Source organism: Ambystoma mexicanum, chromosome 5q (genome assembly GCF_040938575.1).
Source record: "Ambystoma mexicanum isolate Mex_15411 chromosome 5q, UKY_AmexF1_1, whole genome shotgun sequence".
Taxonomy (NCBI): Eukaryota; Metazoa; Chordata; class Amphibia; order Caudata; family Ambystomatidae; genus Ambystoma; species Ambystoma mexicanum.
The window spans coordinates 528,661,726-528,683,500 of NC_090933.1; the positions used below are offsets into that span (position 1 = coordinate 528,661,726).

Here is a 21,775-nt window from a genome sequence, read left to right on the forward strand (position 1 = left end):
GCTTCAGAGCTGAAGCACAATCTCCGGCTCACACTTGCTTGGCTGTCCAGGGACCTGTAGTGCATAAAGCCCTTTCTCTTCATCTGCGGCAGAGGAAATCACAATCTCACCCCTTTGCCCAAAACAAAATACCTTCAGTGGAGCTACAAGTAAAGCTGCAGATGGCCATCCATTGCAACGAGGATTGGCCAACCAGGTATTAATAGCAGAGTGACTCCACTGCCACGCCCTTTCACGCTGGACCTGCGCTTGTGATCAAGAGGCTGCACGCCAGTCCCATAGACCCGAGAGCCCAATTGAAAAGGTGCTTGCTTCTCACTTTATTTCTCTCGCTATTTCTTGCTGTTTTAGGCCGCTGACACGCCGCCTGCAGCCAAAGGACCAGCGCTGGAGTGCCCTTTGTCATTTTTACCAGCTGGCCATATTTTACAATCGAGCGTCAGAATACCAAACAGGTAAGAGTTAGGTCTGGGAATTGAGTCCACTTTCCATCGTGTGTCCCATAAAGCGGAAGTGTCCAGCCGAGTGCAAGCAGGTGCCTTTTGCCCGCGTGTGCTGGGACACTGCAGCTTTGGACGTGAGCCAACTTGCCCTTTTCAGTGGGCCAGTACCCGTGACTCCAGTGAGAGAAGAGGAAAAGAAAGAACTTTCCCCTTCTCTGTCGAGTGGCCCCAGTGGCCTAATGGATAAGGCACTGGCCTCCTAAGCCAGGGATTGTGGGTTCGAGTCCCATCTGGGGTGGTTCGTGGCATTTTGTTCACACTTCTGCCAAAGCATGCAAAAGGTTTTTGCGGTAGTAGGGGGTGGGCGCAGGCTAGTACTTTGCTGGGCGCTGTGAAGTCCAGAACGTGCTCTGCTGGTAGCAGACTTTAAATGCCGGGAGACTGCAGAGTGTAGCAACGCCTCATGTCAGCGAAGAGACACAGATGAGTGGTAAGAAAGACAGGGAAAATATGCTTTCTGGAATCAGAGCTCCTGCAGACAGGGCTCACTCTTCTGCCAGCTCCGACCTGCTCCGATGAAAACGAAATAAAAGAGCAAAGGCTGCGCACTTTGAACCAATTATTCGAAGCATCGTATTGAAATGAAATAAAAGGTTAACAGCCCTGGGTGGCATCAAAGTGGAATTTCCTGAATATGTCACCAATGCCATGCAATGCGCCTGTTGCACAGTATCACGCCTGTTGCCGGCCCTCGCGCGGATGACTCTTTGGGATAGCAGAAAGTGGACGGAAGACTTTTAGGATGATAGTAAAAAAAACAGAAGCGAGCACATGACTTTATTTGCGACGATTGGCGAGTTTTGAATAAAATAGTGAAAATGAAGAAAAAGCGTCTTGCTGGAGAATGCGGGCATCGATCCCGCTACCTCTCGCATGCTAAGCGAGCGCTCTACCATCTGAGCTAATTCCCCTCCTCCTCGAAGGCTCTCGATACACTGCTTCAGAGCTGAAGCACAGTCTCCGGCTCACACTTGCTTGGCTGTCCAGGGACCTGTAGTGCATAAAGCCCTTTCTCTTCATCTGCCGCAGAGGAAATCACAATCTCACCCCTTTGCCCAAAACAAAATACCTTCAGTGGAGCTACAAGTAAAGCTGCAGATGGCCATCCATTGCAACGAGGATTGGCCAACCAGGTATTAATAGCAGAGTGACTCCACTCCCACGCCCTTTCACGCTGGACCTGCGCTTGTGATCAAGAGGCTGCACGCCAGTCCCATAGACCCGAGAGCCCAATTGAAAAGGTGCTTGCTTCTCACTTTATTTCTCTCGCTATTTCTTGCTGTTTTAGGCCGCTGACACGCCGCCTGCAGCCAAAGGACCAGCGCTGGAGTGCCCTTTGTCATTTTTACCAGCTGGCCATATTTTACAATCGAGCGTCAGAATACCAAACAGGTAAGAGTTAGGTCTGGGAATTGAGTCCACTTTCCATCGTGTGTCCCATAAAGCGGAAGTGTCCAGCCGAGTGCAAGCAGGTGCCTCTTGCCCGCGTGTGCTGGGACACTGCAGCTTTGGACGTGAGCCAACTTGCCCTTTTCAGTGGGCCAGTACCCGTGACTCCAGTGAGAGAAGAGGAAAAGAAAGAACTTTCCCCTTCTCTGTCGAGTTGCCCCAGTGGCCTAATGGATAAGGCACTGGCCTCCTAAGCCAGGGATTGTGGGTTCGAGTCCCATCTGGGGTGGTTCGTGGCATTTTGTTCACACTTCTGCCAAAGCATGCAAAAGGTTTTTGAGGTAGTAGGGGGTGGGCGCAGGCTAGTACTTTGCTGGGCGCTGTGAAGTCCAGAACGTGCTCTGCTGGTAGCAGACTTTAAATGCCGGGAGACTGCAGAGTGTAGCAACGCCTCATGTCAGCGAAGAGACACAGATGAGTGGTAAGAAAGACAGGGAAAATATGCTTTCTGGAATCAGAGCTCCTGCAGACAGGGCTCACTCTTCTGCCAGCTCCGACCTGCTCCGATGAAAACGAAATAAAAGAGCAAAGGCTGCGCACTTTGAACCAATTATTCGAAGCATCGTATTGAAATGAAATAAAAGGTTAACAGCCCTGGGTGGCATCAAAGTGGAATTTCCTGAATATGTCACCAATGCCATGCAATGCGCCTGTTGCACAGTATCACGCCTGTTGCCGGCCCTCGCGCGGGTGACTCTTTGGGATAGCAGAAAGTGGACGGAAGACTTTTAGGATGATAGTAAAAAAAACAGAAGCGAGCACATGACTTTATTTGCGACGATTGGCGAGTTTTGAATAAAATAGTGAAAATGAAGAAAAAGCGTCTTGCTGGAGAATGCGGGCATCGATCCCGCTACCTCTCGCATGCTAAGCGAGCGCTCTACCATCTGAGCTAATTCCCCTCCTCCTCGAAGGCTCTCGATACACTGCTTCAGAGCTGAAGCACAATCTCCGGCTCACACTTGCTTGGCTGTCCAGGGACCTGTAGTGCATAAAGCCCTTTCTCTTCATCTGCGGCAGAGGAAATCACAATCTCACCCCTTTGCCCAAAACAAAATACCTTCAGTGGAGCTACAAGTAAAGCTGCAGATGGCCATCCATTGCAACGAGGATTGGCCAACCAGGTATTAATAGCAGAGTGACTCCACTGCCACGCCCTTTCACGCTGGACCTGCGCTTGTGATCAAGAGGCTGCACGCCAGTCCCATAGACCCGAGAGCCCAATTGAAAAGGTGCTTGCTTCTCACTTTATTTCTCTCGCTATTTCTTGCTGTTTTAGGCCGCTGACACGCCGCCTGCAGCCAAAGGACCAGCGCTGGAGTGCCCTTTGTCATTTTTACCAGCTGGCCATATTTTACAATCGAGCGTCAGAATACCAAACAGGTAAGAGTTAGGTCTGGGAATTGAGTCCACTTTCCATCGTGTGTCCCATAAAGCGGAAGTGTCCAGCCGAGTGCAAGCAGGTGCCTTTTGCCCGCGTGTGCTGGGACACTGCAGCTTTGGACGTGAGCCAACTTGCCCTTTTCAGTGGGCCAGTACCCGTGACTCCAGTGAGAGAAGAGGAAAAGAAAGAACTTTCCCCTTCTCTGTCGAGTGGCCCCAGTGGCCTAATGGATAAGGCACTGGCCTCCTAAGCCAGGGATTGTGGGTTCGAGTCCCATCTGGGGTGGTTCGTGGCATTTTGTTCACACTTCTGCCAAAGCATGCAAAAGGTTTTTGCGGTAGTAGGGGGTGGGCGCAGGCTAGTACTTTGCTGGGCGCTGTGAAGTCCAGAACGTGCTCTGCTGGTAGCAGACTTTAAATGCCGGGAGACTGCAGAGTGTAGCAACGCCTCATGTCAGCGAAGAGACACAGATGAGTGGTAAGAAAGACAGGGAAAATATGCTTTCTGGAATCAGAGCTCCTGCAGACAGGGCTCACTCTTCTGCCAGCTCCGACCTGCTCCGATGAAAACGAAATAAAAGAGCAAAGGCTGCGCACTTTGAACCAATTATTCGAAGCATCGTATTGAAATGAAATAAAAGGTTAACAGCCCTGGGTGGCATCAAAGTGGAATTTCCTGAATATGTCACCAATGCCATGCAATGCGCCTGTTGCACAGTATCACGCCTGTTGCCGGCCCTCGCGCGGATGACTCTTTGGGATAGCAGAAAGTGGACGGAAGACTTTTAGGATGATAGTAAAAAAAACAGAAGCGAGCACATGACTTTATTTGCGACGATTGGCGAGTTTTGAATAAAATAGTGAAAATGAAGAAAAAGCGTCTTGCTGGAGAATGCGGGCATCGATCCCGCTACCTCTCGCATGCTAAGCGAGCGCTCTACCATCTGAGCTAATTCCCCTCCTCCTCGAAGGCTCTCGATACACTGCTTCAGAGCTGAAGCACAATCTCCGGCTCACACTTGCTTGGCTGTCCAGGGACCTGTAGTGCATAAAGCCCTTTCTCTTCATCTGCGGCAGAGGAAATCACAATCTCACCCCTTTGCCCAAAACAAAATACCTTCAGTGGAGCTACAAGTAAAGCTGCAGATGGCCATCCATTGCAACGAGGATTGGCCAACCAGGTATTAATAGCAGAGTGACTCCACTGCCACGCCCTTTCACGCTGGACCTGCGCTTGTGATCAAGAGGCTGCACGCCAGTCCCATAGACCCGAGAGCCCAATTGAAAAGGTGCTTGCTTCTCACTTTATTTCTCTCGCTATTTCTTGCTGTTTTAGGCCGCTGACACGCCGCCTGCAGCCAAAGGACCAGCGCTGGAGTGCCCTTTGTCATTTTTACCAGCTGGCCATATTTTACAATCGAGCGTCAGAATACCAAACAGGTAAGAGTTAGGTCTGGGAATTGAGTCCACTTTCCATCGTGTGTCCCATAAAGCGGAAGTGTCCAGCCGAGTGCAAGCAGGTGCCTTTTGCCCGCGTGTGCTGGGACACTGCAGCTTTGGACGTGAGCCAACTTGCCCTTTTCAGTGGGCCAGTACCCGTGACTCCAGTGAGAGAAGAGGAAAAGAAAGAACTTTCCCCTTCTCTGTCGAGTGGCCCCAGTGGCCTAATGGATAAGGCACTGGCCTCCTAAGCCAGGGATTGTGGGTTCGAGTCCCATCTGGGGTGGTTCGTGGCATTTTGTTCACACTTCTGCCAAAGCATGCAAAAGGTTTTTGCGGTAGTAGGGGGTGGGCGCAGGCTAGTACTTTGCTGGGCGCTGTGAAGTCCAGAACGTGCTCTGCTGGTAGCAGACTTTAAATGCCGGGAGACTGCAGAGTGTAGCAACGCCTCATGTCAGCGAAGAGACACAGATGAGTGGTAAGAAAGACAGGGAAAATATGCTTTCTGGAATCAGAGCTCCTGCAGACAGGGCTCACTCTTCTGCCAGCTCCGACCTGCTCCGATGAAAACGAAATAAAAGAGCAAAGGCTGCGCACTTTGAACCAATTATTCGAAGCATCGTATTGAAATGAAATAAAAGGTTAACAGCCCTGGGTGGCATCAAAGTGGAATTTCCTGAATATGTCACCAATGCCATGCAATGCGCCTGTTGCACAGTATCACGCCTGTTGCCGGCCCTCGCGCGGATGACTCTTTGGGATAGCAGAAAGTGGACGGAAGACTTTTAGGATGATAGTAAAAAAAACAGAAGCGAGCACATGACTTTATTTGCGACGATTGGCGAGTTTTGAATAAAATAGTGAAAATGAAGAAAAAGCGTCTTGCTGGAGAATGCGGGCATCGATCCCGCTACCTCTCGCATGCTAAGCGAGCGCTCTACCATCTGAGCTAATTCCCCTCCTCCTCGAAGGCTCTCGATACACTGCTTCAGAGCTGAAGCACAGTCTCCGGCTCACACTTGCTTGGCTGTCCAGGGACCTGTAGTGCATAAAGCCCTTTCTCTTCATCTGCCGCAGAGGAAATCACAATCTCACCCCTTTGCCCAAAACAAAATACCTTCAGTGGAGCTACAAGTAAAGCTGCAGATGGCCATCCATTGCAACGAGGATTGGCCAACCAGGTATTAATAGCAGAGTGACTCCACTCCCACGCCCTTTCACGCTGGACCTGCGCTTGTGATCAAGAGGCTGCACGCCAGTCCCATAGACCCGAGAGCCCAATTGAAAAGGTGCTTGCTTCTCACTTTATTTCTCTCGCTATTTCTTGCTGTTTTAGGCCGCTGACACGCCGCCTGCAGCCAAAGGACCAGCGCTGGAGTGCCCTTTGTCATTTTTACCAGCTGGCCATATTTTACAATCGAGCGTCAGAATACCAAACAGGTAAGAGTTAGGTCTGGGAATTGAGTCCACTTTCCATCGTGTGTCCCATAAAGCGGAAGTGTCCAGCCGAGTGCAAGCAGGTGCCTCTTGCCCGCGTGTGCTGGGACACTGCAGCTTTGGACGTGAGCCAACTTGCCCTTTTCAGTGGGCCAGTACCCGTGACTCCAGTGAGAGAAGAGGAAAAGAAAGAACTTTCCCCTTCTCTGTCGAGTTGCCCCAGTGGCCTAATGGATAAGGCACTGGCCTCCTAAGCCAGGGATTGTGGGTTCGAGTCCCATCTGGGGTGGTTCGTGGCATTTTGTTCACACTTCTGCCAAAGCATGCAAAAGGTTTTTGAGGTAGTAGGGGGTGGGCGCAGGCTAGTACTTTGCTGGGCGCTGTGAAGTCCAGAACGTGCTCTGCTGGTAGCAGACTTTAAATGCCGGGAGACTGCAGAGTGTAGCAACGCCTCATGTCAGCGAAGAGACACAGATGAGGGGTAAGAAAGACAGGGAAAATATGCTTTCTGGAATCAGAGCTCCTGCAGACAGGGCTCACTCTTCTGCCAGCTCCGACCTGCTCCGATGAAAACGAAATAAAAGAGCAAAGGCTGCGCACTTTGAACCAATTATTCGAAGCATCGTATTGAAATGAAATAAAAGGTTAACAGCCCTGGGTGGCATCAAAGTGGAATTTCCTGAATATGTCACCAATGCCATGCAATGCGCCTGTTGCACAGTATCACGCCTGTTGCCGGCCCTCGCGCGGGTGACTCTTTGGGATAGCAGAAAGTGGACGGAAGACTTTTAGGATGATAGTAAAAAAAACAGAAGCGAGCACATGACTTTATTTGCGACGATTGGCGAGTTTTGAATAAAATAGTGAAAATGAAGAAAAAGCGTCTTGCTGGAGAATGCGGGCATCGATCCCGCTACCTCTCGCATGCTAAGCGAGCGCTCTACCATCTGAGCTAATTCCCCTCCTCCTCGAAGGCTCTCGATACACTGCTTCAGAGCTGAAGCACAATCTCCGGCTCACACTTGCTTGGCTGTCCAGGGACCTGTAGTGCATAAAGCCCTTTCTCTTCATCTGCGGCAGAGGAAATCACAATCTCACCCCTTTGCCCAAAACAAAATACCTTCAGTGGAGCTACAAGTAAAGCTGCAGATGGCCATCCATTGCAACGAGGATTGGCCAACCAGGTATTAATAGCAGAGTGACTCCACTGCCACGCCCTTTCACGCTGGACCTGCGCTTGTGATCAAGAGGCTGCACGCCAGTCCCATAGACCCGAGAGCCCAATTGAAAAGGTGCTTGCTTCTCACTTTATTTCTCTCGCTATTTCTTGCTGTTTTAGGCCGCTGACACGCCGCCTGCAGCCAAAGGACCAGCGTTGGAGTGCCCTTTGTCATTTTTACCAGCTGGCCATATTTTACAATCGAGCGTCAGAATACCAAACAGGTAAGAGTTAGGTCTGGGAATTGAGTCCACTTTCCATCGTGTGTCCCATAAAGCGGAAGTGTCCAGCCGAGTGCAAGCAGGTGCCTTTTGCCCGCGTGTGCTGGGACACTGCAGCTTTGGACGTGAGCCAACTTGCCCTTTTCAGTGGGCCAGTACCCGTGACTCCAGTGAGAGAAGAGGAAAAGAAAGAACTTTCCCCTTCTCTGTCGAGTGGCCCCAGTGGCCTAATGGATAAGGCACTGGCCTCCTAAGCCAGGGATTGTGGGTTCGAGTCCCATCTGGGGTGGTTCGTGGCATTTTGTTCACACTTCTGCCAAAGCATGCAAAAGGTTTTTGCGGTAGTAGGGGGTGGGCGCAGGCTAGTACTTTGCTGGGCGCTGTGAAGTCCAGAACGTGCTCTGCTGGTAGCAGACTTTAAATGCCGGGAGACTGCAGAGTGTAGCAACGCCTCATGTCAGCGAAGAGACACAGATGAGTGGTAAGAAAGACAGGGAAAATATGCTTTCTGGAATCAGAGCTCCTGCAGACAGGGCTCACTCTTCTGCCAGCTCCGACCTGCTCCGATGAAAACGAAATAAAAGAGCAAAGGCTGCGCACTTTGAACCAATTATTCGAAGCATCGTATTGAAATGAAATAAAAGGTTAACAGCCCTGGGTGGCATCAAAGTGGAATTTCCTGAATATGTCACCAATGCCATGCAATGCGCCTGTTGCACAGTATCACGCCTGTTGCCGGCCCTCGCGCGGATGACTCTTTGGGATAGCAGAAAGTGGACGGAAGACTTTTAGGATGATAGTAAAAAAAACAGAAGCGAGCACATGACTTTATTTGCAACGATTGGCGAGTTTTGAATAAAATAGTGAAAATGAAGAAAAAGCGTCTTGCTGGAGAATGCGGGCATCGATCCCGCTACCTCTCGCATGCTAAGCGAGCGCTCTACCATCTGAGCTAATTCCCCTCCTCCTCGAAGGCTCTCGATACACTGCTTCAGAGCTGAAGCACAGTCTCCGGCTCACACTTGCTTGGCTGTCCAGGGACCTGTAGTGCATAAAGCCCTTTCTCTTCATCTGCCGCAGAGGAAATCACAATCTCACCCCTTTGCCCAAAACAAAATACCTTCAGTGGAGCTACAAGTAAAGCTGCAGATGGCCATCCATTGCAACGAGGATTGGCCAACCAGGTATTAATAGCAGAGTGACTCCACTCCCACGCCCTTTCACGCTGGACCTGCGCTTGTGATCAAGAGGCTGCACGCCAGTCCCATAGACCCGAGAGCCCAATTGAAAAGGTGCTTGCTTCTCACTTTATTTCTCTCGCTATTTCTTGCTGTTTTAGGCCGCTGACACGCCGCCTGCAGCCAAAGGACCAGCGCTGGAGTGCCCTTTGTCATTTTTACCAGCTGGCCATATTTTACAATCGAGCGTCAGAATACCAAACAGGTAAGAGTTAGGTCTGGGAATTGAGTCCACTTTCCATCGTGTGTCCCATAAAGCGGAAGTGTCCAGCCGAGTGCAAGCAGGTGCCTCTTGCCCGCGTGTGCTGGGACACTGCAGCTTTGGACGTGAGCCAACTTGCCCTTTTCAGTGGGCCAGTACCCGTGACTCCAGTGAGAGAAGAGGAAAAGAAAGAACTTTCCCCTTCTCTGTCGAGTTGCCCCAGTGGCCTAATGGATAAGGCACTGGCCTCCTAAGCCAGGGATTGTGGGTTCGAGTCCCATCTGGGGTGGTTCGTGGCATTTTGTTCACACTTCTGCCAAAGCATGCAAAAGGTTTTTGAGGTAGTAGGGGGTGGGCGCAGGCTAGTACTTTGCTGGGCGCTGTGAAGTCCAGAACGTGCTCTGCTGGTAGCAGACTTTAAATGCCGGGAGACTGCAGAGTGTAGCAACGCCTCATGTCAGCGAAGAGACACAGATGAGTGGTAAGAAAGACAGGGAAAATATGCTTTCTGGAATCAGAGCTCCTGCAGACAGGGCTCACTCTTCTGCCAGCTCCGACCTGCTCCGATGAAAACGAAATAAAAGAGCAAAGGCTGCGCACTTTGAACCAATTATTCGAAGCATCGTATTGAAATGAAATAAAAGGTTAACAGCCCTGGGTGGCATCAAAGTGGAATTTCCTGAATATGTCACCAATGCCATGCAATGCGCCTGTTGCACAGTATCACGCCTGTTGCCGGCCCTCGCGCGGGTGACTCTTTGGGATAGCAGAAAGTGGACGGAAGACTTTTAGGATGATAGTAAAAAAAACAGAAGCGAGCACATGACTTTATTTGCGACGATTGGCGAGTTTTGAATAAAATAGTGAAAATGAAGAAAAAGCGTCTTGCTGGAGAATGCGGGCATCGATCCCGCTACCTCTCGCATGCTAAGCGAGCGCTCTACCATCTGAGCTAATTCCCCTCCTCCTCGAAGGCTCTCGATACACTGCTTCAGAGCTGAAGCACAATCTCCGGCTCACACTTGCTTGGCTGTCCAGGGACCTGTAGTGCATAAAGCCCTTTCTCTTCATCTGCGGCAGAGGAAATCACAATCTCACCCCTTTGCCCAAAACAAAATACCTTCAGTGGAGCTACAAGTAAAGCTGCAGATGGCCATCCATTGCAACGAGGATTGGCCAACCAGGTATTAATAGCAGAGTGACTCCACTGCCACGCCCTTTCACGCTGGACCTGCGCTTGTGATCAAGAGGCTGCACGCCAGTCCCATAGACCCGAGAGCCCAATTGAAAAGGTGCTTGCTTCTCACTTTATTTCTCTCGCTATTTCTTGCTGTTTTAGGCCGCTGACACGCCGCCTGCAGCCAAAGGACCAGCGCTGGAGTGCCCTTTGTCATTTTTACCAGCTGGCCATATTTTACAATCGAGCGTCAGAATACCAAACAGGTAAGAGTTAGGTCTGGGAATTGAGTCCACTTTCCATCGTGTGTCCCATAAAGCGGAAGTGTCCAGCCGAGTGCAAGCAGGTGCCTTTTGCCCGCGTGTGCTGGGACACTGCAGCTTTGGACGTGAGCCAACTTGCCCTTTTCAGTGGGCCAGTACCCGTGACTCCAGTGAGAGAAGAGGAAAAGAAAGAACTTTCCCCTTCTCTGTCGAGTGGCCCCAGTGGCCTAATGGATAAGGCACTGGCCTCCTAAGCCAGGGATTGTGGGTTCGAGTCCCATCTGGGGTGGTTCGTGGCATTTTGTTCACACTTCTGCCAAAGCATGCAAAAGGTTTTTGCGGTAGTAGGGGGTGGGCGCAGGCTAGTACTTTGCTGGGCGCTGTGAAGTCCAGAACGTGCTCTGCTGGTAGCAGACTTTAAATGCCGGGAGACTGCAGAGTGTAGCAACGCCTCATGTCAGCGAAGAGACACAGATGAGTGGTAAGAAAGACAGGGAAAATATGCTTTCTGGAATCAGAGCTCCTGCAGACAGGGCTCACTCTTCTGCCAGCTCCGACCTGCTCCGATGAAAACGAAATAAAAGAGCAAAGGCTGCGCACTTTGAACCAATTATTCGAAGCATCGTATTGAAATGAAATAAAAGGTTAACAGCCCTGGGTGGCATCAAAGTGGAATTTCCTGAATATGTCACCAATGCCATGCAATGCGCCTGTTGCACAGTATCACGCCTGTTGCCGGCCCTCGCGCGGATGACTCTTTGGGATAGCAGAAAGTGGACGGAAGACTTTTAGGATGATAGTAAAAAAAACAGAAGCGAGCACATGACTTTATTTGCGACGATTGGCGAGTTTTGAATAAAATAGTGAAAATGAAGAAAAAGCGTCTTGCTGGAGAATGCGGGCATCGATCCCGCTACCTCTCGCATGCTAAGCGAGCGCTCTACCATCTGAGCTAATTCCCCTCCTCCTCGAAGGCTCTCGATACACTGCTTCAGAGCTGAAGCACAATCTCCGGCTCACACTTGCTTGGCTGTCCAGGGACCTGTAGTGCATAAAGCCCTTTCTCTTCATCTGCGGCAGAGGAAATCACAATCTCACCCCTTTGCCCAAAACAAAATACCTTCAGTGGAGCTACAAGTAAAGCTGCAGATGGCCATCCATTGCAACGAGGATTGGCCAACCAGGTATTAATAGCAGAGTGACTCCACTGCCACGCCCTTTCACGCTGGACCTGCGCTTGTGATCAAGAGGCTGCACGCCAGTCCCATAGACCCGAGAGCCCAATTGAAAAGGTGCTTGCTTCTCACTTTATTTCTCTCGCTATTTCTTGCTGTTTTAGGCCGCTGACACGCCGCCTGCAGCCAAAGGACCAGCGCTGGAGTGCCCTTTGTCATTTTTACCAGCTGGCCATATTTTACAATCGAGCGTCAGAATACCAAACAGGTAAGAGTTAGGTCTGGGAATTGAGTCCACTTTCCATCGTGTGTCCCATAAAGCGGAAGTGTCCAGCCGAGTGCAAGCAGGTGCCTTTTGCCCGCGTGTGCTGGGACACTGCAGCTTTGGACGTGAGCCAACTTGCCCTTTTCAGTGGGCCAGTACCCGTGACTCCAGTGAGAGAAGAGGAAAAGAAAGAACTTTCCCCTTCTCTGTCGAGTGGCCCCAGTGGCCTAATGGATAAGGCACTGGCCTCCTAAGCCAGGGATTGTGGGTTCGAGTCCCATCTGGGGTGGTTCGTGGCATTTTGTTCACACTTCTGCCAAAGCATGCAAAAGGTTTTTGCGGTAGTAGGGGGTGGGCGCAGGCTAGTACTTTGCTGGGCGCTGTGAAGTCCAGAACGTGCTCTGCTGGTAGCAGACTTTAAATGCCGGGAGACTGCAGAGTGTAGCAACGCCTCATGTCAGCGAAGAGACACAGATGAGTGGTAAGAAAGACAGGGAAAATATGCTTTCTGGAATCAGAGCTCCTGCAGACAGGGCTCACTCTTCTGCCAGCTCCGACCTGCTCCGATGAAAACGAAATAAAAGAGCAAAGGCTGCGCACTTTGAACCAATTATTCGAAGCATCGTATTGAAATGAAATAAAAGGTTAACAGCCCTGGGTGGCATCAAAGTGGAATTTCCTGAATATGTCACCAATGCCATGCAATGCGCCTGTTGCACAGTATCACGCCTGTTGCCGGCCCTCGCGCGGATGACTCTTTGGGATAGCAGAAAGTGGACGGAAGACTTTTAGGATGATAGTAAAAAAAACAGAAGCGAGCACATGACTTTATTTGCGACGATTGGCGAGTTTTGAATAAAATAGTGAAAATGAAGAAAAAGCGTCTTGCTGGAGAATGCGGGCATCGATCCCGCTACCTCTCGCATGCTAAGCGAGCGCTCTACCATCTGAGCTAATTCCCCTCCTCCTCGAAGGCTCTCGATACACTGCTTCAGAGCTGAAGCACAGTCTCCGGCTCACACTTGCTTGGCTGTCCAGGGACCTGTAGTGCATAAAGCCCTTTCTCTTCATCTGCCGCAGAGGAAATCACAATCTCACCCCTTTGCCCAAAACAAAATACCTTCAGTGGAGCTACAAGTAAAGCTGCAGATGGCCATCCATTGCAACGAGGATTGGCCAACCAGGTATTAATAGCAGAGTGACTCCACTGCCACGCCCTTTCACGCTGGACCTGCGCTTGTGATCAAGAGGCTGCACGCCAGTCCCATAGACCCGAGAGCCCAATTGAAAAGGTGCTTGCTTCTCACTTTATTTCTCTCGCTATTTCTTGCTGTTTTAGGCCGCTGACACGCCGCCTGCAGCCAAAGGACCAGCGCTGGAGTGCCCTTTGGCCATATTTTACAATCGAGCGTCAGAATACCAAACAGGTAAGAGTTAGGTCTGGGAATTGAGTCCACTTTCCATCGTGTGTCCCATAAAGCGGAAGTGTCCAGCCGAGTGCAAGCAGGTGCCTTTTGCCCGCGTGTGCTGGGACACTGCAGCTTTGGACGTGAGCCAACTTGCCCTTTTCAGTGGGCCAGTACCCGTGACTCCAGTGAGAGAAGAGGAAAAGAAAGAACTTTCCCCTTCTCTGTCGAGTGGCCCCAGTGGCCTAATGGATAAGGCACTGGCCTCCTAAGCCAGGGATTGTGGGTTCGAGTCCCATCTGGGGTGGTTCGTGGCATTTTGTTCACACTTCTGCCAAAGCATGCAAAAGGTTTTTGCGGTAGTAGGGGGTGGGCGCAGGCTAGTACTTTGCTGGGCGCTGTGAAGTCCAGAACGTGCTCTGCTGGTAGCAGACTTTAAATGCCGGGAGACTGCAGAGTGTAGCAACGCCTCATGTCAGCGAAGAGACACAGATGAGTGGTAAGAAAGACAGGGAAAATATGCTTTCTGGAATCAGAGCTCCTGCAGACAGGGCTCACTCTTCTGCCAGCTCCGACCTGCTCCGATGAAAACGAAATAAAAGAGCAAAGGCTGCGCACTTTGAACCAATTATTCGAAGCATCGTATTGAAATGAAATAAAAGGTTAACAGCCCTGGGTGGCATCAAAGTGGAATTTCCTGAATATGTCACCAATGCCATGCAATGCGCCTGTTGCACAGTATCACGCCTGTTGCCGGCCCTCGCGCGGATGACTCTTTGGGATAGCAGAAAGTGGACGGAAGACTTTTAGGATGATAGTAAAAAAAACAGAAGCGAGCACATGACTTTATTTGCGACGATTGGCGAGTTTTGAATAAAATAGTGAAAATGAAGAAAAAGCGTCTTGCTGGAGAATGCGGGCATCGATCCCGCTACCTCTCGCATGCTAAGCGAGCGCTCTACCATCTGAGCTAATTCCCCTCCTCCTCGAAGGCTCTCGATACACTGCTTCAGAGCTGAAGCACAGTCTCCGGCTCACACTTGCTTGGCTGTCCAGGGACCTGTAGTGCATAAAGCCCTTTCTCTTCATCTGCCGCAGAGGAAATCACAATCTCACCCCTTTGCCCAAAACAAAATACCTTCAGTGGAGCTACAAGTAAAGCTGCAGATGGCCATCCATTGCAACGAGGATTGGCCAACCAGGTATTAATAGCAGAGTGACTCCACTCCCACGCCCTTTCACGCTGGACCTGCGCTTGTGATCAAGAGGCTGCACGCCAGTCCCATAGACCCGAGAGCCCAATTGAAAAGGTGCTTGCTTCTCACTTTATTTCTCTCGCTATTTCTTGCTGTTTTAGGCCGCTGACACGCCGCCTGCAGCCAAAGGACCAGCGCTGGAGTGCCCTTTGTCATTTTTACCAGCTGGCCATATTTTACAATCGAGCGTCAGAATACCAAACAGGTAAGAGTTAGGTCTGGGAATTGAGTCCACTTTCCATCGTGTGTCCCATAAAGCGGAAGTGTCCAGCCGAGTGCAAGCAGGTGCCTCTTGCCCGCGTGTGCTGGGACACTGCAGCTTTGGACGTGAGCCAACTTGCCCTTTTCAGTGGGCCAGTACCCGTGACTCCAGTGAGAGAAGAGGAAAAGAAAGAACTTTCCCCTTCTCTGTCGAGTTGCCCCAGTGGCCTAATGGATAAGGCACTGGCCTCCTAAGCCAGGGATTGTGGGTTCGAGTCCCATCTGGGGTGGTTCGTGGCATTTTGTTCACACTTCTGCCAAAGCATGCAAAAGGTTTTTGAGGTAGTAGGGGGTGGGCGCAGGCTAGTACTTTGCTGGGCGCTGTGAAGTCCAGAACGTGCTCTGCTGGTAGCAGACTTTAAATGCCGGGAGACTGCAGAGTGTAGCAACGCCTCATGTCAGCGAAGAGACACAGATGAGTGGTAAGAAAGACAGGGAAAATATGCTTTCTGGAATCAGAGCTCCTGCAGACAGGGCTCACTCTTCTGCCAGCTCCGACCTGCTCCGATGAAAACGAAATAAAAGAGCAAAGGCTGCGCACTTTGAACCAATTATTCGAAGCATCGTATTGAAATGAAATAAAAGGTTAACAGCCCTGGGTGGCATCAAAGTGGAATTTCCTGAATATGTCACCAATGCCATGCAATGCGCCTGTTGCACAGTATCACGCCTGTTGCCGGCCCTCGCGCGGGTGACTCTTTGGGATAGCAGAAAGTGGACGGAAGACTTTTAGGATGATAGTAAAAAAAACAGAAGCGAGCACATGACTTTATTTGCGACGATTGGCGAGTTTTGAATAAAATAGTGAAAATGAAGAAAAAGCGTCTTGCTGGAGAATGCGGGCATCGATCCCGCTACCTCTCGCATGCTAAGCGAGCGCTCTACCATCTGAGCTAATTCCCCTCCTCCTCGAAGGCTCTCGATACACTGCTTCAGAGCTGAAGCACAATCTCCGGCTCACACTTGCTTGGCTGTCCAGGGACCTGTAGTGCATAAAGCCCTTTCTCTTCATCTGCGGCAGAGGAAATCACAATCTCACCCCTTTGCCCAAAACAAAATACCTTCAGTGGAGCTACAAGTAAAGCTGCAGATGGCCATCCATTGCAACGAGGATTGGCCAACCAGGTATTAATAGCAGAGTGACTCCACTGCCACGCCCTTTCACGCTGGACCTGCGCTTGTGATCAAGAGGCTGCACGCCAGTCCCATAGACCCGAGAGCCCAATTGAAAAGGTGCTTGCTTCTCACTTTATTTCTCTCGCTATTTCTTGCTGTTTTAGGCCGCTGACACGCCGCCTGCAGCCAAAGGACCAGCGCTGGAGTGCCCTTTGTCATTTTTACCAGCTGGCCATATTTTACAATCGAGCGTCAGAATACCAAACAGGTAAGAGTTAGGTCTGGGAATTGAGTCCACTTTCCATCGTGTGTCCCATAAAGCGGAAGTGTCCAGCCGAGTGCAAGCAGGTGCCTTTTGCCCGCGTGTGCTGGGACACTGCAGCTTTGGACGTGAGCCAACTTGCCCTTTTCAGTGGGCCAGTACCTGTGACTCCAGTGAGAGAAGAGGAAAAGAAAGAACTTTCCCCTTCTCTGTCGAGTGGCCCCAGTGGCCTAATGGATAAGGCACTGGCCTCCTAAGCCAGGGATTGTGGGTTCGAGTCCCATCTGGGGTGGTTCGTGGCATTTTGTTCACACTTCTGCCAAAGCATGCAAAAGGTTTTTGCGGTAGTAGGGGGTGGGCGCAGGCTAGTACTTTGCTGGGCGCTGTGAAGTCCAGAACGTGCTCTGCTGGTAGCAGACTTTAAATGCCGGGAGACTGCAGAGTGTAGCAACGCCTCATGTCAGCGAAGAGACACAGATGAGTGGTAAGAAAGACAGGGAAAATATGCTTTCTGGAATCAGAGCTCCTGCAGACAGGGCTCACTCTTCTGCCAGCTCCGACCTGCTCCGATGAAAACGAAATAAAAGAGCAAAGGCTGCGCACTTTGAACCAATTATTCGAAGCATCGTATTGAAATGAAATAAAAGGTTAACAGCCCTGGGTGGCATCAAAGTGGAATTTCCTGAATATGTCACCAATGCCATGCAATGCGCCTGTTGCACAGTATCACGCCTGTTGCCGGCCCTCGCGCGGGTGACTCTTTGGGATAGCAGAAAGTGGACGGAAGACTTTTAGGATGATAGTAAAAAAAACAGAAGCGAGCACATGACTTTATTTGCGACGATTGGCGAGTTTTGAATAAAATAGTGAAAATGAAGAAAAAGCGTCTTGCTGGAGAATGCGGGCATCGATCCCGCTACCTCTCGCATGCTAAGCGAGCGCTCTACCATCTGAGCTAATTCCCCTCCTCCTCGAAGGCTCTCGATACACTGCTTCAGAGCTGAAGCACAATCTCCGGCTCACACTTGCTTGGCTGTCCAGGGACCTGTAGTGCATAAAGCCCTTTCTCTTCATCTGCGGCAGAGGAAATCACAATCTCACCCCTTTGCCCAAAACAAAATACCTTCAGTGGAGCTACAAGTAAAGCTGCAGATGGCCATCCATTGCAACGAGGATTGGCCAACCAGGTATTAATAGCAGAGTGACTCCACTGCCACGCCCTTTCACGCTGGACCTGCGCTTGTGATCAAGAGGCTGCACGCCAGTCCCATAGACCCGAGAGCCCAATTGAAAAGGTGCTTGCTTCTCACTTTATTTCTCTCGCTATTTCTTGCTGTTTTAGGCCGCTGACACGCCGCCTGCAGCCAAAGGACCAGCGCTGGAGTGCCCTTTGTCATTTTTACCAGCTGGCCATATTTTACAATCGAGCGTCAGAATACCAAACAGGTAAGAGTTAGGTCTGGGAATTGAGTCCACTTTCCATCGTGTGTCCCATAAAGCGGAAGTGTCCAGCCGAGTGCAAGCAGGTGCCTTTTGCCCGCGTGTGCTGGGACACTGCAGCTTTGGACGTGAGCCAACTTGCCCTTTTCAGTGGGCCAGTACCCGTGACTCCAGTGAGAGAAGAGGAAAAGAAAGAACTTTCCCCTTCTCTGTCGAGTGGCCCCAGTGGCCTAATGGATAAGGCACTGGCCTCCTAAGCCAGGGATTGTGGGTTCGAGTCCCATCTGGGGTGGTTCGTGGCATTTTGTTCACACTTCTGCCAAAGCATGCAAAAGGTTTTTGCGGTAGTAGGGGGTGGGCGCAGGCTAGTACTTTGCTGGGCGCTGTGAAGTCCAGAACGTGCTCTGCTGGTAGCAGACTTTAAATGCCGGGAGACTGCAGAGTGTAGCAACGCCTCATGTCAGCGAAGAGACACAGATGAGTGGTAAGAAAGACAGGGAAAATATGCTTTCTGGAATCAGAGCTCCTGCAGACAGGGCTCACTCTTCTGCCAGCTCCGACCTGCTCCGATGAAAACGAAATAAAAGAGCAAAGGCTGCGCACTTTGAACCAATTATTCGAAGCATCGTATTGAAATGAAATAAAAGGTTAACAGCCCTGGGTGGCATCAAAGTGGAATTTCCTGAATATGTCACCAATGCCATGCAATGCGCCTGTTGCACAGTATCACGCCTGTTGCCGGCCCTCGCGCGGATGACTCTTTGGGATAGCAGAAAGTGGACGGAAGACTTTTAGGATGATAGTAAAAAAAACAGAAGCGAGCACATGACTTTATTTGCGACGATTGGCGAGTTTTGAATAAAATAGTGAAAATGAAGTAAAAGCGTCTTGCTGGAGAATGCGGGCATCGATCCCGCTACCTCTCGCATGCTAAGCGAGCGCTCTACCATCTGAGCTAATTCCCCTCCTCCTCGAAGGCTCTCGATACACTGCTTCAGAGCTGAAGCACAGTCTCCGGCTCACACTTGCTTGGCTGTCCAGGGACCTGTAGTGCATAAAGCCCTTTCTCTTCATCTGCCGCAGAGGAAATCACAATCTCACCCCTTTGCCCAAAACAAAATACCTTCAGTGGAGCTACAAGTAAAGCTGCAGATGGCCATCCATTGCAACGAGGATTGGCCAACCAGGTATTAATAGCAGAGTGACTCCACTGCCACGCCCTATCACGCTGGACCTGCGCTTGTGATCAAGAGGCTGCACGCCAGTCCCATAGACCCGAGAGCCCAATTGAAAAGGTGCTTGCTTCTCACTTTATTTCTCTCGCTATTTCTTGCTGTTTTAGGCCGCTGACACGCCGCCTGCAGCCAAAGGACCAGCGCTGGAGTGCCCTTTGTCATTTTTACCAGCTGGCCATATTTTACAATCGAGCGTCAGAATACCAAACAGGTAAGAGTTAGGTCTGGGAATTGAGTCCACTTTCCATCGTGTGTCCCATAAAGCGGAAGTGTCCAGCCGAGTGCAAGCAGGTGCCTTTTGCCCGCGTGTGCTGGGACACTGCAGCTTTGGACGTGAGCCAACTTGCCCTTTTCAGTGGGCCAGTACCCGTGACTCCAGTGAGAGAAGAGGAAAAGAAAGAACTTTCCCCTTCTCTGTCGAGTGGCCCCAGTGGCCTAATGGATAAGGCACTGGCCTCCTAAGCCAGGGATTGTGGGTTCGAGTCCCATCTGGGGTGGTTTGTGGCATTTTGTTCACACTTCTGCCAAAGCATGCAAAAGGTTTTTGCGGTAGTAGGGGGTGGGCGCAGGCTAGTACTTTGCTGGGCGCTGTGAAGTCCAGAACGTGCTCTGCTGGTAGCAGACTTTAAATGCCGGGAGACTGCAGAGTGTAGCAACGCCTCATGTCAGCGAAGAGACACAGATGAGTGGTAAGAAAGACAGGGAAAATATGCTTTCTGGAATCAGAGCTCCTGCAGACAGGGCTCACTCTTCTGCCAGCTCCGACCTGCTCCGATGAAAACGAAATAAAAGAGCAAAGGCTGCGCACTTTGAACCAATTATTCGAAGCATCGTATTGAAATGAAATAAAAGGTTAACAGCCCTGGGTGGCATCAAAGTGGAATTTCCTGAATATGTCACCAATGCCATGCAATGCGCCTGTTGCACAGTATCACGCCTGTTGCCGGCCCTCGCGCGGGTGACTCTTTGGGATAGCAGAAAGTGGACGGAAGACTTTTAGGATGATAGTAAAAAAAACAGAAGCGAGCACATGACTTTATTTGCGACGATTGGCGAGTTTTGAATAAAATAGTGAAAATGAAGAAAAAGCGTCTTGCTGGAGAATGCGGGCATCGATCCCGCTACCTCTCACATGCTAAGCGAGCGCTCTACCATCTGAGCTAATTCCCCTCCTCCTCGAAGGCTCTCGATACACTGCTTCAGAGCTGAAGCACAATCTCCGGCTCACACTTGCTTGGCTGTCCAGGGACCTGTAGTGCATAAAGCCCTTTCTCTTCATCTGCGGCAGAGGAAATCACAATCTCACCCCTTTGCCCAAAACAAAATACCTTCAGTGGAGCTACAAGTAAAGCTGCAGATGGCCATCCATTGCAACGAGGATTGGCCAACCAGGTATTAATAGCAGAGTGACTCCACTGCCACGCCCTTTCACGCTGGACCTGCGCTTGTGATCAAGAGGCTGCACGCCAGTCCCATAGACCCGAGAGCCCAATTGAAAAGGTGCTTGCTTCTCACTTTATTTCTCTCGCTATTTCTTGCTGTTTTAGGCCGCTGACACGCCGCCTGCAGCCAAAGGACCAGCGCTGGAGTGCCCTTTGTCATTTTTACCAGCTGGCCATATTTTACAATCGAGCGTCAGAATACCAAACAGGTAAGAGTTAGGTCTGGGAATTGAGTCCACTTTCCATCGTGTGTCCCATAAAGCGGAAGTGTCCAGCCGAGTGCAAGCAGGTGCCTTTTGCCCGCGTGTGCTGGGACACTGCAGCTTTGGACGTGAGCCAACTTGCCCTTTTCAGTGGGCCAGTACCCGTGACTCCAGTGAGAGAAGAGGAAAAGAAAGAACTTTCCCCTTCTCTGTCGAGTGGCCCCAGTGGCCTAATGGATAAGGCACTGGCCTCCTAAGCCAGGGATTGTGGGTTCGAGTCCCATCTGGGGTGGTTCGTGGCATTTTGTTCACACTTCTGCCAAAGCATGCAAAAGGTTTTTGCGGTAGTAGGGGGTGGGCGCAGGCTAGTACTTTGCTGGGCGCTGTGAAGTCCAGAACGTGCTCTGCTGGTAGCAGACTTTAAATGCCGGGAGACTGCAGAGTGTAGCAACGCCTCATGTCAGCGAAGAGACACAGATGAGTGGTAAGAAAGACAGGGAAAATATGCTTTCTGGAATCAGAGCTCCTGCAGACAGGGCTCACTCTTCTGCCAGCTCCGACCTGCTCCGATGAAAACGAAATAAAAGAGCAAAGGCTGCGCACTTTGAACCAATTATTCGAAGCATCGTATTGAAATGAAATAAAAGGTTAACAGCCCTGGGTGGCATCAAAGTGGAATTTCCTGAATATGTCACCAATGCCATGCAATGCGCCTGTTGCACAGTATCACGCCTGTTGCCGGCCCTCGCGCGGATGACTCTTTGGGATAGCAGAAAGTGGACGGAAGACTTTTAGGATGATAGTAAAAAAAACAGAAGCGAGCACATGACTTTATTTGCGACGATTGGCGAGTTTTGAATAAAATAGTGAAAATGAAGAAAAAGCGTCTTGCTGGAGAATGCGGGCATCGATCCCGCTACCTCTCGCATGCTAAGCGAGCGCTCTACCATCTGAGCTAATTCCCCTCCTCCTCGAAGGCTCTCGATACACTGCTTCAGAGCTGAAGCACAGTCTCCGGCTCACACTTGCTTGGCTGTCCAGGGACCTGTAGTGCATAAAGCCCTTTCTCTTCATCTGCCGCAGAGGAAATCACAATCTCACCCCTTTGCCCAAAACAAAATACCTTCAGTGGAGCTACAAGTAAAGCTGCAGATGGCCATCCATTGCAACGAGGATTGGCCA

The 21,775-nt window shown here is 50.7% G+C and overlaps 30 non-coding genes across 30 annotated transcripts; 15 read left to right on the forward strand and 15 right to left on the reverse strand.

Moving 5' to 3' along the window:
* Nucleotides 1-668: 668 nt before the first annotated feature.
* Nucleotides 669-741, forward strand: TRNAR-CCU (transfer RNA arginine (anticodon CCU)). The gene has a single exon. It is a non-coding gene; the product is annotated as a tRNA-Arg (tRNA).
* A 600-nt stretch (nt 742-1,341) lies between these two features.
* On the reverse strand, nt 1,342-1,414 carry TRNAA-AGC (transfer RNA alanine (anticodon AGC)). Its single transcript has one exon. It is a non-coding gene; the product is annotated as a tRNA-Ala (tRNA).
* Nucleotides 1,415-2,108: 694 nt separating this feature from the next.
* On the forward strand, nt 2,109-2,181 carry TRNAR-CCU (transfer RNA arginine (anticodon CCU)). Its single transcript has one exon. It is a non-coding gene; the product is annotated as a tRNA-Arg (tRNA).
* A 600-nt stretch (nt 2,182-2,781) lies between these two features.
* Nucleotides 2,782-2,854, reverse strand: TRNAA-AGC (transfer RNA alanine (anticodon AGC)). The gene has a single exon. It is a non-coding gene; the product is annotated as a tRNA-Ala (tRNA).
* A 694-nt stretch (nt 2,855-3,548) lies between these two features.
* Nucleotides 3,549-3,621, forward strand: TRNAR-CCU (transfer RNA arginine (anticodon CCU)). The gene has a single exon. It is a non-coding gene; the product is annotated as a tRNA-Arg (tRNA).
* A 600-nt stretch (nt 3,622-4,221) lies between these two features.
* On the reverse strand, nt 4,222-4,294 carry TRNAA-AGC (transfer RNA alanine (anticodon AGC)). The gene has a single exon. It is a non-coding gene; the product is annotated as a tRNA-Ala (tRNA).
* Nucleotides 4,295-4,988: 694 nt separating this feature from the next.
* TRNAR-CCU (transfer RNA arginine (anticodon CCU)) lies at nt 4,989-5,061 on the forward strand. The gene has a single exon. It is a non-coding gene; the product is annotated as a tRNA-Arg (tRNA).
* Nucleotides 5,062-5,661: 600 nt separating this feature from the next.
* Nucleotides 5,662-5,734, reverse strand: TRNAA-AGC (transfer RNA alanine (anticodon AGC)). The gene has a single exon. It is a non-coding gene; the product is annotated as a tRNA-Ala (tRNA).
* A 694-nt stretch (nt 5,735-6,428) lies between these two features.
* Nucleotides 6,429-6,501, forward strand: TRNAR-CCU (transfer RNA arginine (anticodon CCU)). Its single transcript has one exon. It is a non-coding gene; the product is annotated as a tRNA-Arg (tRNA).
* A 600-nt stretch (nt 6,502-7,101) lies between these two features.
* TRNAA-AGC (transfer RNA alanine (anticodon AGC)) lies at nt 7,102-7,174 on the reverse strand. Its single transcript has one exon. It is a non-coding gene; the product is annotated as a tRNA-Ala (tRNA).
* A 694-nt stretch (nt 7,175-7,868) lies between these two features.
* TRNAR-CCU (transfer RNA arginine (anticodon CCU)) lies at nt 7,869-7,941 on the forward strand. Its single transcript has one exon. It is a non-coding gene; the product is annotated as a tRNA-Arg (tRNA).
* Nucleotides 7,942-8,541: 600 nt separating this feature from the next.
* On the reverse strand, nt 8,542-8,614 carry TRNAA-AGC (transfer RNA alanine (anticodon AGC)). The gene has a single exon. It is a non-coding gene; the product is annotated as a tRNA-Ala (tRNA).
* A 694-nt stretch (nt 8,615-9,308) lies between these two features.
* TRNAR-CCU (transfer RNA arginine (anticodon CCU)) lies at nt 9,309-9,381 on the forward strand. The gene has a single exon. It is a non-coding gene; the product is annotated as a tRNA-Arg (tRNA).
* A 600-nt stretch (nt 9,382-9,981) lies between these two features.
* On the reverse strand, nt 9,982-10,054 carry TRNAA-AGC (transfer RNA alanine (anticodon AGC)). Its single transcript has one exon. It is a non-coding gene; the product is annotated as a tRNA-Ala (tRNA).
* A 694-nt stretch (nt 10,055-10,748) lies between these two features.
* TRNAR-CCU (transfer RNA arginine (anticodon CCU)) lies at nt 10,749-10,821 on the forward strand. Its single transcript has one exon. It is a non-coding gene; the product is annotated as a tRNA-Arg (tRNA).
* Nucleotides 10,822-11,421: 600 nt separating this feature from the next.
* TRNAA-AGC (transfer RNA alanine (anticodon AGC)) lies at nt 11,422-11,494 on the reverse strand. Its single transcript has one exon. It is a non-coding gene; the product is annotated as a tRNA-Ala (tRNA).
* A 694-nt stretch (nt 11,495-12,188) lies between these two features.
* TRNAR-CCU (transfer RNA arginine (anticodon CCU)) lies at nt 12,189-12,261 on the forward strand. The gene has a single exon. It is a non-coding gene; the product is annotated as a tRNA-Arg (tRNA).
* A 600-nt stretch (nt 12,262-12,861) lies between these two features.
* Nucleotides 12,862-12,934, reverse strand: TRNAA-AGC (transfer RNA alanine (anticodon AGC)). Its single transcript has one exon. It is a non-coding gene; the product is annotated as a tRNA-Ala (tRNA).
* Nucleotides 12,935-13,612: 678 nt separating this feature from the next.
* Nucleotides 13,613-13,685, forward strand: TRNAR-CCU (transfer RNA arginine (anticodon CCU)). Its single transcript has one exon. It is a non-coding gene; the product is annotated as a tRNA-Arg (tRNA).
* Nucleotides 13,686-14,285: 600 nt separating this feature from the next.
* Nucleotides 14,286-14,358, reverse strand: TRNAA-AGC (transfer RNA alanine (anticodon AGC)). Its single transcript has one exon. It is a non-coding gene; the product is annotated as a tRNA-Ala (tRNA).
* A 694-nt stretch (nt 14,359-15,052) lies between these two features.
* TRNAR-CCU (transfer RNA arginine (anticodon CCU)) lies at nt 15,053-15,125 on the forward strand. Its single transcript has one exon. It is a non-coding gene; the product is annotated as a tRNA-Arg (tRNA).
* A 600-nt stretch (nt 15,126-15,725) lies between these two features.
* On the reverse strand, nt 15,726-15,798 carry TRNAA-AGC (transfer RNA alanine (anticodon AGC)). Its single transcript has one exon. It is a non-coding gene; the product is annotated as a tRNA-Ala (tRNA).
* Nucleotides 15,799-16,492: 694 nt separating this feature from the next.
* Nucleotides 16,493-16,565, forward strand: TRNAR-CCU (transfer RNA arginine (anticodon CCU)). Its single transcript has one exon. It is a non-coding gene; the product is annotated as a tRNA-Arg (tRNA).
* A 600-nt stretch (nt 16,566-17,165) lies between these two features.
* On the reverse strand, nt 17,166-17,238 carry TRNAA-AGC (transfer RNA alanine (anticodon AGC)). The gene has a single exon. It is a non-coding gene; the product is annotated as a tRNA-Ala (tRNA).
* A 694-nt stretch (nt 17,239-17,932) lies between these two features.
* Nucleotides 17,933-18,005, forward strand: TRNAR-CCU (transfer RNA arginine (anticodon CCU)). The gene has a single exon. It is a non-coding gene; the product is annotated as a tRNA-Arg (tRNA).
* Nucleotides 18,006-18,605: 600 nt separating this feature from the next.
* On the reverse strand, nt 18,606-18,678 carry TRNAA-AGC (transfer RNA alanine (anticodon AGC)). Its single transcript has one exon. It is a non-coding gene; the product is annotated as a tRNA-Ala (tRNA).
* Nucleotides 18,679-19,372: 694 nt separating this feature from the next.
* On the forward strand, nt 19,373-19,445 carry TRNAR-CCU (transfer RNA arginine (anticodon CCU)). The gene has a single exon. It is a non-coding gene; the product is annotated as a tRNA-Arg (tRNA).
* Nucleotides 19,446-20,045: 600 nt separating this feature from the next.
* TRNAA-AGC (transfer RNA alanine (anticodon AGC)) lies at nt 20,046-20,118 on the reverse strand. The gene has a single exon. It is a non-coding gene; the product is annotated as a tRNA-Ala (tRNA).
* A 694-nt stretch (nt 20,119-20,812) lies between these two features.
* On the forward strand, nt 20,813-20,885 carry TRNAR-CCU (transfer RNA arginine (anticodon CCU)). The gene has a single exon. It is a non-coding gene; the product is annotated as a tRNA-Arg (tRNA).
* Nucleotides 20,886-21,485: 600 nt separating this feature from the next.
* On the reverse strand, nt 21,486-21,558 carry TRNAA-AGC (transfer RNA alanine (anticodon AGC)). Its single transcript has one exon. It is a non-coding gene; the product is annotated as a tRNA-Ala (tRNA).
* Nucleotides 21,559-21,775: the final 217 nt, after the last annotated feature.